At 42.8% G+C, this 12239-nt stretch overlaps 1 pseudogene; it reads right to left on the bottom strand.

The window, feature by feature from the left end:
- Positions 1-9679: 9679 nt before the first annotated feature.
- Positions 9680-10557, bottom strand: LOC129039399 (mitochondrial carnitine/acylcarnitine carrier protein-like; annotated as a pseudogene).
- Between the last annotated feature and the right edge of the window lie 1682 nt (positions 10558-12239).

Raw genomic sequence — 12239 nt, 5'->3', positions numbered from 1 at the left:
CCCCGCTTCTTGGGAGGCTGAGGCTGGAGGATTGCCTGAACTCAGGAGGCAGAGGTTGCAGTGAGCTGAGATCATGCCACTGCACTCCAGCCTGGGCAACAGAGCGAGATTTTGTCTCAAAAAAAAAAAACAAAAACAAAAACAAAAAAAACCACTATTACTGAAATCACCTGGTCTGATCTTTTTCCATTAATCTTCCTAATACAGGCTGGGTGTGGTGGCTCATGCCTATAATCCCAGCACTTTGGGAGGCTGAGGTGGGTGGATCACCTGAGGTCAGGCATTTGAGACCAGCCAGACCAACATGGTGAAACCCCATCTCTACTAAATACAAAACAAATTAGCTGGGTGTGGTGGCACATGCCTGTAATCCCAGCTACTTGGGGGGCTGAGTCAGGAGGATCGCTTGAACCAGGGAGGCAGAGGTTGCAGTGAGCTGAGATTGTGCCATTGCACTCCAGCCTGGGCAACAAGAGTGAAACTCCATCTCAAAAAAAAAAAAAAAAAAATCTTCCTCATACAAAGATAAATGTATAAAAGATAATGTGTAAAGGCTAAAAAGGGTTCAGAATAAAAAGTCCAAAGACTAATTTCATTTCTCATTTTTAGAGAACGGAATTGCTCAAGTATCTTGACCCCAAGTCCTAGGTATCACTTAGAAGGTGCTGCTTGCTTTATAAGTTTGGTCCTCTGACAACGCCCCAACTTTTTTGGTACCAGGGACTGGTTTCATGGAAGACAGTTTTTCCCAGTCCGAGGGTGAATGTGGGGCTGGAGAGCAGATGGTTTTGGGGTGAAACTATTCCACCTCAGATCATCAGGCATTAGATTCTCATAAGGAGCACACAACCTAGATCCCTCACACGTGCAGTTCACAATAGGATTCCCTCTCCTATGAGAGTCTAATGCCCCACTGATCTGACAGGAGGCAGAGCTCAGGGCTATTCCTATTATAATCATTTCCCTCCTTTGTCAGCACATTGTTAAAGAGCTGATAGTGTTAGACCAGGGAAAAATGGCCCTGAAAGAGCTGGAGAGAGGGATCTCTTTATTTGTAGACAGAGTCTAGAGGGAGTCAAGAGGCCTGGGTCCAGGCCAAGCTTCTCCACCACTGGCTATCTGTAGGAAAGCCATTCAACCCCCATCATCAGCTGAGCGGGTTGCACCAGATTGTTTCTAAAGACCTGTGTGGCTCCTGAATTCTATGATAGCTGCAGATATCAAAGATAAGGAGATGTCTTGCCTGACTTAATGGCTAAACTAATGGGTTTCCAGGTCTAGGGATGACCTGTAAGGTATCAGAGATGTCACAGGATAACAAAGTTGCTAGTGGTATTCTCCTGAGTTGTTTAATGCAAAATCTGCATAATCGACATAAATGTGCAATCTACAAGAAGCCTTCTCTCCAGCTTAAACAAGTGCTGGGCTCTGCGTAGCCAAGAACTTTTTCAGTCTTTATTTTTTCCTTGGTGTCCTTTCTCATCCACCTTCCTTTGACACTACCCTGCCCCCAGTGCTTCTCAGGGCCAGAAGCATTAGAGAGAGCAGTGGAATGAGCCCTGCTAACTTAGGAGCTCCTGCCTTCTGCTCTGGAGCCCGGAGGGCAGACACAGGAAGAGCAGGCAGGTTCCACTTTTCCTTCCCAGGTACCTCCTCATGTTCATTTTTTTTCTCCCTTGCCCTTCATACATCCTTCAAACCCTTACCTCTGCACAGATGAAGAACTGTCTCTCACAGGAAACCCATTTCATTGTGTCCTTCCACAGCATTTCAACTGAAATTAGGAGAACCTGAGAATCGTCATTCTGAGTCAGTTCCGTGCAGGAGTGAAAGTAACGCATTTCTCAGAAGTGTGGTTGTTTCAGTGCTCTCACTGGATCTCTGCTGCCTCTTATTCTCTTCTCAATCCGGATCTTCATGGGAAACATACAGTTATGACACTTGGAATTTTTAGCATTTGGAGTCATGTGATTGTTTTCCACAGAAGGAGGAAAAAACTGAAAAGGGTAGAAAATATATTACCCCACCCCATATACATGTGTGCATCCATACGCGTGCACGCGCACACACACACACAGACACACACACCCCTACTTCCAAGACTGAAATTGTATCTTTAAATGAAATGCCATTTTTTGTTGAATTTCCCTAGGATCACAAATTTGGAAGGGACCTTGGAGGTGGTCCAATCCAAACAGCCCCTCCATGCATAACTCCACTCTGGAACGTCACTAGCAGATGTTCATCAAGCTTTGGTGTTCTAGAGACAGTCCAATCTCTTTTCCTTGTGAAAAATTTCTAAAGTTTTGAAAATATGTGGTGTAAGTTTTCTCTTCTCTAGAACATTCCGACTTTAATCATTTTGTTGACAACTTTGTGAGTACTGATATATTAGAAATTAAAGGTAGCAAGAAATTAGGTAGAAGAAGAAATAAGCTAGTATTAACATCAAATTAAATCAAGTGAATAAATATCTACAGCTATGGGTAGAATAATTTGCTAGGGGTGTGAGAATGGTGGGAAGGGCAAAAGGCAGAAAGAAGTCACAGTTGTCTCCTTCAACAAGTTTAAGATCCAGAGAGCAGATTAGGAATAAACACTTTAAAATGTAAAAAGCCAAAGCACATACAAATAGCCAAAGCACATGCAAATAGCCATTCAAGTAGACAGTTAAAAAGTTGTCTCTCATTGTCTCTAGTTAATTGCTAAATGAAGTGTCATGAAAGTATGATGAGAGTTTGGAAGAAGGAAAGACATGAGTGGGTTTTGGGTTTGAGGACGTGGATATTGAGGTTGGATAGAACCCAGGTGAGCAGAACTGAAATGGTCATTCCAGGAACAAGACACTAGCCTGGAGAGGGTGAAGACTCAGAAATTCAAACTATTTTGTGGAGCAAAAGCAGAAAATTGAGTGTGTCGCATGTGGAGGGTTTGGGAAAGGAATTTGCTTTAATAAATGAGGTTGGGGGGCAGGCATGAGATTTGGGCCAATGCCTAAAGGCTTGGAAATTTAATCCTGGGCAAAAATGGAGTGAAAGGTCATCTTTCCGGGCCCAGGCTTGTCATCCCCACCCACCATCCCAAAACTCTGTTGGTTGTCAGTATGACGACTCGGGGAAAGGACAGGAACAAAAGTTGCTGATCCCAGGTTCATCGAACTGAGGAGAAATTTTGGTGGGAGGAAGCCAGGAAAATGTGACAGCGTTTGACAGATGCTCAGCTGGGCTTTCCCCAGGCATTGCATTCTGGCAGCATGTTGATTAATTCCATCCACCTCAACGCAGGAAATCAGCTTGCTTGCTGAGTAAGTGAAGTCTGCACGGAACCCTGGGGAGTTGCTGCCCGCCCGCGGTTGCAAGGACAGACCACGCCCACGGAGGCTGCGGCGGAACGTTGACAAAGAACAGCCTCAGTTTCCCATTATTCTCTTCATCCCCACGCTTGCCAAAGAACCTTCCAAAGTAGGAAGATAGGTATGGTTCTTAGCTATGAGGGAGTGAAGCTCTGAGATTTAAGACGTCTTTTTTTTTTTTCAAATCTCAATAGCCTTTCAAGGATACTTGAGTCTCAATTTCTGTTTCAGAAAATGTAATGTGTTCCATGAACCTCACTGCAACTTTATGGGAAGTTCAGCACCTTCCCTAATGTTCCCTAACGAGGTGCATCCCAGGCTTTCATGTGATATGAATCATTTAGGCATCTTGTGAAAATGCAGCCTGATTGAGTAGGTTTGGGATGGGGGCTGGAGAGTCTCCAATTTTAACAAGCCCCCAGGTGCGAACAAGCTAGATGCTGCTGTTCCCAGGACCAAACTTTGAGCAGTAAGATTCTCCTAGATTGCAGGATTGAGGGGTAAGAAAGAGCCAAATTTCTCATTCTAAATCTTGCTCTATCCATACGTGCTGCTTCTCCTCCTGAGGCTGTTGGCCTCTCTCTCTCTCTCTCTCTGTATATATACATGCTCCATGTAGACGTCATAAACCTGTTCTGTATATAAAGAGGTTTACCTTAGACATGGAAATAATGGAAGAGAACTAAAGAATTAATTAAATAATTAAAGCACAACATACGCATTGAAACAATTTGAATATAAGGCTCATGACTCTTAGTTCCCTGGTCATCTCAGATACTAGGAGTTTCTGGCTGGCAGCTCTCCTCATTTCTCTTCTCTCTAGGGTTAACTAAAATTCCTATTATTATAATCATTTTGAAGACAAGATCTTGCTCTGTCACCCAGGCTGGAGAGCAGTGGCAGGATCATGGCTCACTGAAGCCCTGACTGCCTAGGCTCAAGCAATTCTCCCACCTCAGCCCCTCAAGTAGCTGGGACTACAGGTGCACACCACCATGCCCAGCATTTTTTTTATTTTGTGTAGAGATGGAGGCCTCTCTGTGTTGCCCAGGCTGGTCTTGAACTGCTGGCCTCAAGTGATCCTCCCGCCTCAGCCTCCCAAAGTGCTGGGATTATAGGCATGAGCCACTGTGCCTGACCATATTATTTTTTATGTGTAGCAATTTCCCTGTCTTTACCCTGGAATAAGCTCTGTCTTTGCACTTCCAAAAAGGTAAGTTCTCTTCAAGACAGAAGTGCCATCTGGTCTGATATAAAATTCGCAGCTCTCTTGGAAGGAGAAAACTGTTATGGCATTTTTTTTTTTTTTGGTAGCACTTTTTTCTTCCTGTTACCCAGCACAGAGACTGGTACAGAGTGTTTAATAAATGATGTTTCTGCTAACAAGTATATAAAACTTGAATGCAAAAGCATTCACAGGTCCACAGAATAGATTCACAATTGAGAGGTCCCTCATGCGATCTGGAACTTTGTCCAGCCACTTAAACTGTATTCCGTCCGGGATCCTCACACAGCCCTCTGGGGAAACTCCTTTCCGAAGTCTTTTTTCTCCTTACTTTTCTTTTATCAGCTTTTGTCTCTGATCCCCTTCTCTCACTGCTGTCTCTCCCGGCTTTTTTTTCGTCAGAAGATCAGAAATTGCATGCTTTGAGAAAGAGAGAGAGAGAATGAATGAGAGACAACTACAGAGACAGAAGGGAAAGGAAGACTTCTGTGTTTTTTATGTTTTGTTTACCTATACCCCAAGTAATTTCTATTCTCACAAATATTGGCATATGAAGACCCTAGCACAGCGTTTTCATCTGACAAATAATCATTTCTTTTCTTTTTTTTTTTTTTGTTTTGAGATAAGATCTCGATCTGTTGTCCAGGCTGGAGTGCAGTGGCACGATCACAGCTCACTGGAGCCTTGACTTCCTAGCTAAAGTGATCCCCTCATCTCAACCTCCTGAGTAGCTGGGACTACAAGTGTGCACCACCATGCCTGGCTAATTTTTGTATTTTTTTTGTAGAGACGAAGTCTCACCATGTTGCCCAGGCTGGTCTCCAACTCCTGAGGTCAAGCTATCTACCCTCCTCGGCTTTCCAAAGTGCTGGGATTACAGGCGTGAGCCACCGCACTCATACCTAATCATTACATTGAAAAAGAAGGGTTAGTTTCTATGAATTGTGATTTTGTGGAGATTCTAGAAAGTGCATAATGGTTTTGAATATTTGACTCAAACAAATAGGAAACATTGAATTAGTAGGTTCAAAAAAGTCTGAAACTGGAAATCTTTTGCATTAAAAGGAAAAAAAAAAAAACCCCAAGAATGATGTAGAGTTTGTGGGGTCTGTAGTTTTCTGCTTTTTGGGAGAGGCTCACTTCCTTTTTACTCTGTGGTCCCTGGCTCCACTTCTTGGAAGGTTTAAAAAATTTATTTTTTCTCCCTGTAATCTCTTTGGTCACATCTGACATGGTGTTGGTGAATATACCTTTCTTAGAGCTTTAGTTCTTGTTCTTTGATGGTTGGGAGACTGAGGATTGGTTCCTGATTAATTTCTAGAGCTCTCTCAAAAACTTAGTGAACTTCTAATCTGAGTCAATTCTTTTTGAGGCATAACTCCTAGAACGTTTCTATTTCTTTGTTTCTTCATTCCTATAACTCTGTCTTGATTTGATGGCAGATTACTAGAACTATACTTTTACACTTTTAATTGAGTCCTTTTATCCAGTTAAACATTTTTTTTCCAGATGCTTCATTCTAATTCTTGCCCTTCGGTAATTTACTTGGTTGAAAGGTTTTATTGTGCATTTCTCTTTCAAAGGCTTTTTCAGTCTTCTATTGCAACCTTACATGGCTCTGAATTTCTTAATTTCTTTCCTTTTTTTTTTTTTCTTTGAGACAGAGTCAATTGCTCTGTTGCCCAGGCTGGAATGCAGTGCCGTAATCTCGGCTCACCTTTGCCTCCAGGCTCAAGTGATTCTCCTGCTTCAGCCTCCGCAGTAGCTGGGATTACAGACGCCCACAGCCATGCCTGGGTAATTAGGGTTCTGAATTTCTGAACTGTCTTCATTTCCTTTCATTTTTATTTATCAACCTGCCAACTCTTTCCTGAGCTCATCACTTTCATGTGTTACTTTGCCAGATGCAGACAACAGTATCCAAACACATGCAACTAACATTCTGTTTTCTAATCTCTTTCTCTAGAGCTTCAAGTTTATTAGGTACAAGATCTGCCTCTCAAGTTATTGCAGGCAATGGTTTAACTAAATGTTTTGCCATTGTAGAGCGTGGATTATCATCTATCCAGCTTATAATTTTATTGCCATTATGGCATGCTACCTGACCACTGTTTCATGCTTTCTGTTATGATAGCACTTTACTTCAAGGCATAAATTTCTGTAACTGCAGATATACTGTCATGTTGCAGTAGTATATCTTGATTAGATGCACTTTTTTTCTTTTTTCTTTTTGAGAGAGGGTCTCACTCTGTAACCCAGGCTGGAGTGCAGTGGCACAATCTCTGCTCACTTCAGCCTCAACCTCCCGAGTAGCTGGGCTCAAGTGATCCTCTGGCCCCAGCCTCCCAATTAGCTGGGACTACAGGTGTGCATCACTACACCCAGCTAAGTTTTGTATTTTTTGTAGTGGGTTTTGCCATGTTGCCCAGGCTGGTCTCAAACTCCTGGCCTCAAGTGATCTGCCGTCCTTGGCCTCCCAAAGTGTTGGGATTACAGGCGTGAGCCACCACACTTGGCTAGATACCCCTTTTTAAAATGAGAATAAAACCTTTTAAAAGTTGGATTTGTTAAACTAAATGTGTACATTTATTTTATCATTATTCCCAGCAATCTCATGTTATTATCTTACTGGTTTATATATGCGTGTTCACTTTTTTCCATGACTATTTTAAGCTCATTAAGGTAGAGACTGTAATAATATAGTCTATTGCCTGTGCTAGTAGCCCCAACAAAATGTATCATGGCTCCAAGCACATATGAGGGCATGAAAACATCTTGCTGATTTGGGTTTTTGAAGAACTATAATATTTTACCACATTTGAGCCTGTGTGTAACTCATTGCTAAGACAACAGAGTCTTTTGGTATCTCTTTTTGTGGGCTCTTGGAGTTGACTGTAGTCATCTCACTGTCAGTGTGTTGAATAATGGCTCCAATGCATTACTGAAACTCTTAAAGCTGGTGACAGCTTAGATCATGAGTGGTATAGAGCCAGTCAGTGAAGGGTTCCACCAGAGTCAGCCATGTGCCCATCATGTGTTCGTTGTGTCCCTGGTATTAGCACATGATTTACATTATAGGAAGTGCTCAATGAATGTTAGATGAGATAAGAATCTGGATCTGTTGATTTAGTTTGAACTCAGTGATAGCCAGTTACCAGTTTGGCATCCTGATAAGACAGTTGTTTTTACCCCAAGGGGAAAAACTGTGACCAAAGGTCAGTGTTGCCTCCTGCTTACATAAAGAACCATTTTGTTCTCACCTGCAATCTAGCAAATCCTCTTGTTTTGAATTAGATACTCTTGGTTCCAACTGATTTATTCGTTCTTTCTTTCAAGAGAGCTGGTATATTCTTCTATGCATTGAGGTGCAGCTCTGAATGGAAAAGAGATCACTGAAGAAAATGAGTGACTCAATCCACTCCATTTAGTACACATTTAAAGGTCTATTGCACATGTTGCTTTGGGAGCATGAGTGATACAAGCAAAGATGAAAACATGGCTCTTGATTTCATGGAGCTAGCTTCACTGTGCACACGGAAGGTCACTCCTGGGGAGGCCTTGAAAATTCTCCATAAGATGGGCTTAGGGGGTTCAGTCTGGCTAGAAGGGGTTGGCCAGGGGACTTGAGTCTGTCTTTGCATAGAATACACTGTTTAATCTAGATTGTGTATTTGAGGATGTATATTTGGAGAAGGAGGCTGGTAGAGATTATTGGGAAGAGGGGTAAAGTTACCCAAATATATGAAGACCCCAGGGAACTATCCTAAAACATGTATGTGAGGGCAAGATACACAAGTATTGGCACAAGAGGTTGAGGAAGGGAACAATGCCTGAAAGGGTGATTTGAGGAAATCTTTTTGTAGAAGTTACACTTCTAGTTGTTCCAGAGAGAGGTGCAGAGGACTGCACAGGCATGGAGGGGAGCAGGGTGGATGGAAGGCCTGTGATCACAGAATTTTGATCAGTCTTGGAGGGCCTTCCAATGAACCTAAGAACAACTTTCTCTTCATTTTCTTCATGTGAAGAAAATGGCAAAGAGTTGTTCGAACATGTTACGCTAGAGGAAAATAACTTTGCCTTGCTAGAATGTGTCCTGCCTTGTGAAAAGATGATGTGTAATTTAACCCGATCTTAATGGATGTAAAAAAAGATAAGTTACTGTTTTTTGGGGAATGTCTGTGTATCTCTAGGGCACAATGCCTGACATATAGAATGTGTTTAACAAATGTTTGACAACCTGAACTGAACTGAGACAAATTAACTTTTTGCAGGTCATTTAAATTTCATGTCAGAGCATTTAAAGCCTTCTTTTTTTCCTTCAAAAATTAGAAACAACATTTATTGTTTCTTGTTAAAATATGGCACTCTCATGAGAAAAGAGTGTGCAGAAAGAGCCTTCCTTCACCCTGGGTTTTCTCACTTATCCCAGCAGGCTGGGACTGTCCTCACTGTGTAGAAAGGAAAGTTTTTCACCTATTCTTGGGAAATTAGGCTACTCTACTCTAGTTTTACTTTTGATTACTTGTGTAAAAAAAAAAAAAAAAAGGCAAAATCCAATAGCTAATAGGTTATCTCTTCCTGGGCATATATGCCCAGTCCACTTGGACACAGAAGGGGGGCTCAAATCCAAATCCCCATGTGCAGCCCAGGATTAGGTGGTACCCTGGAAATCAAGTGGGTGTTCCTGGCTAGGGATTGAAGACGATCTCAGCCCCTGGTCAGCTGGTTGAAAACATCCAAAGTGCCTCCAGCGAGAAGCTGAGATTACCTCTTTAATGAGAAACACTTTGGGTATGGTAGGGCCAACCGTCAACTGGTAGGCAGTATTCTTGCCACAGGTAGTATCTGGTCTAGAAACTACTAGATTTCCAAATCCCCTTAAGGTCCCTTACATTGACAAGAATGAATTCAAGTTGTGAAATGACACACCAAGTTATACAAGGTAGAGGATGTCATTAAGGCAATAGTCTCACCAAGTCCATGTGCAGAGCTCTGATCCCACTGTCTCGTCCCTTCACTCTCCAAGTCTGCTTAGTTCTGCCCACTACTCTTCCTTCTCAGTGACAGTTCCAGCATCCAGAAGTCTTGAGCAGCCTTCTGCCTCACAAGTCGGGGGTGGCCCAATTAAGAAACTTCATGGCAACTTCAAGGCCAAGGAAACAGGCCGCATTGGCTGGGAGGGCTTGGGTCATCACTGCATCAGACCCTTTAGACAAGGATGTGATTCCTTCATCCCATATCAGCTCCCTCAGCACATCTCCAAAACCATTAGGATATTTCCCAGGAGGTGCAGTCTGGAAGGGAGACTTGAGCACATCTTGGGGGACTGCCATAGCCCACTTGAAGATCCCTGCAATGCACCCAGCCACCAGGATTCAAGGCACACTGAGCTCATGGACCCTCTTTCCTTCCAGAGTGAAGATATTTTTTAGCCATTCTTATGTCGTGAAATACGTTTCGCTAGCTGGAACATCTCACATAAGGGTAAGCACGGTCCCTTTGTAGATGCCTTGGATCTGAAACTCCTGGTACAACTTCTTTGCACAGTCCAAGGTTCCAGTGTACTTGGTTTCCCCTGAAGAAGGCTGAAAGTGTAACAAGCACTTGATGGGTTCTCCAGGTGTCATGATGCCTGTGGTGAATGTACCAGATAACATCCCAGCTGCAAACAGCTGGGGATAGCTGAGAACATCCTCTAGGTGTTTCTGTCATAGAAAACACAGCACACAGCAAACATGGGGGTGACACCGATGATAGGGGCAGCCATTCCCTGATATAGCCCTGTGATGCCCCTTCTAAGAGTCTTTGGGAGAGAGTCAAAGGTCCCAGAGTACATGGGAGGCTGTCTAGGCAAACTCGGTGGCTGTGTCTGCAGTCGGACCTTGACAGTGTCCAGAGGGTGCACCATGAACACCAGGCACATGCCACCAAAGCCGCTAGCCAGCAGGTTCTTGAGCGGGCTGATGGGCTTTGGCTGGTCGGCTATGGTCAGTCCGCCTATCCCTCAAGTCTGTCAGTTCCTGGGCCGTCCTGGCTCTGCTGCCCCAGCTGCAGCGCCAGGGCTGCCAATCTTGCATTTAAAGGCTTCTACTTGCTAATTAATTTTGGTTAAAAAAAATCATTCTTAGAGATAGCCAAGGTAATGGGCATTTAAGTGTTGTATAAATGTGATTTTATATATATATATATTTGTCCATGGCTCCTGGTTCATAACTCCCACAGCCCTCATTATATCCTAAGTGATAAAAATAATAAGCATATCTTTTGTTAGGGTATTTAGCTTTCTTGTCTTTGGTTCCTGAAGCAGCTTCAGACAGCTTCAGAGCAATAAAGGTGAAAAAGACAGTCTTTTATTGTAATGTTGGGGCACTTTAGGCTTAAGAAATAGGCCTCAGAAAAAAGAATCTCCCTCTCTGAACTTCTCCTGCCCACCTTTTCTCCCCAAGACCATAGAAACGGAAAATATCCTGTCATCTAATCACCCCCACAACTTTTGTCTTGGAGCTGGTCATAAAGAAATTCTTTGATTTACCTTGTTCTAATCATAGGCTGTAAGACCCTCAATTCAGGAAGGGTCCTCCCCTCTACCCAGGAGGAAGGAAGGCTGCTCAGAGAGGCCAAGAAGAATCTGAACAGACAGGCCTGGCTGAGTTTCCTCATTCAACCTGTTAATATCAGGTTATACCCTTTTTATCCAATCACATTTGTTTACAGTTTTCCATATTGTAATCATGTCTGCCCAATGAAGACTCCATAAAAGGCCCAAGAGGATGGGATACAAAGAGCCTTTGGACTGCTGAACTTGTGGAAGTTCTAAGAAAGGTAAACAGTAACTCATTCCTGTGCTGGGAGGGTGGTGCACCCCAGCTCCATGGGAAGGAACACTTCTGTGCTTGTGACCCTTTCAAACCTTGCCCTATGTACCTTTTCATCTGGCTGTTGACTTCTATCCTTAAAAATATCCTTTAGAATATACTGGTAAATATAAATTAGTGTTCCCTAAGTTTTGTGAGCTGTTCTAACAAATTAATCAAGCCTAATCAAACTCAAGGGGTTTGTGGGAACCTGAACTTGAGGCCAGTCGGTCAGAAGTCCCAGAGGCTTGGACCTGTGATTGGTGCTTAAAGTGGGAGCAGTTTTGTGGGACTGAGCCCTCAGCCTGTGGGATCTGACTCTACCTACCTGGAGATAGTGTCAGAATTGAATTGGATTAGAAGATGCCTAGCTGGCATTGGATGCAGAATTGATTGCTTGCTGGTTGATGGAGATAAATCCCCACATATATGGTCATGGAAATCTCTTGTGTTGCTGGTTGTGGTGTAACAGCAGAGGAAAACAGTTTGTTTTTTCAACAGAATGAATAATGATTATTTATTAAGCACCAGTAGGAGTCTAAACATCGGGTCAAAAAATAATTAGTTCAGGGAGATAAAAAAACTAAGAGGGTATATCATTTCTGAATTTTTCAGATGTCATTCTTTTCTTTAGTTTTGTTTTCCCATTCATAAAATGGAGGTAAAGATAGTTTAGTACCAAGGCTCCTCTAAGGATGAGTTTTCTCCCATTTAAATCACGATTCATATTGCATGACTAGAAAGTAGAACATACGGTCTGTGACAAGGGTGTTGGCAATTTGTGGAAGAACAAAAAAGATTTGACAAC

Source organism: Pongo pygmaeus, chromosome 5, assembly GCF_028885625.2.
Source record: "Pongo pygmaeus isolate AG05252 chromosome 5, NHGRI_mPonPyg2-v2.0_pri, whole genome shotgun sequence".
NCBI lineage: Eukaryota > Metazoa > Chordata > Mammalia > Primates > Hominidae > Pongo > Pongo pygmaeus.
Note: the sequence above shows the minus strand (reverse complement) of the source record. Positions and strands in the feature narration are given on the sequence as shown.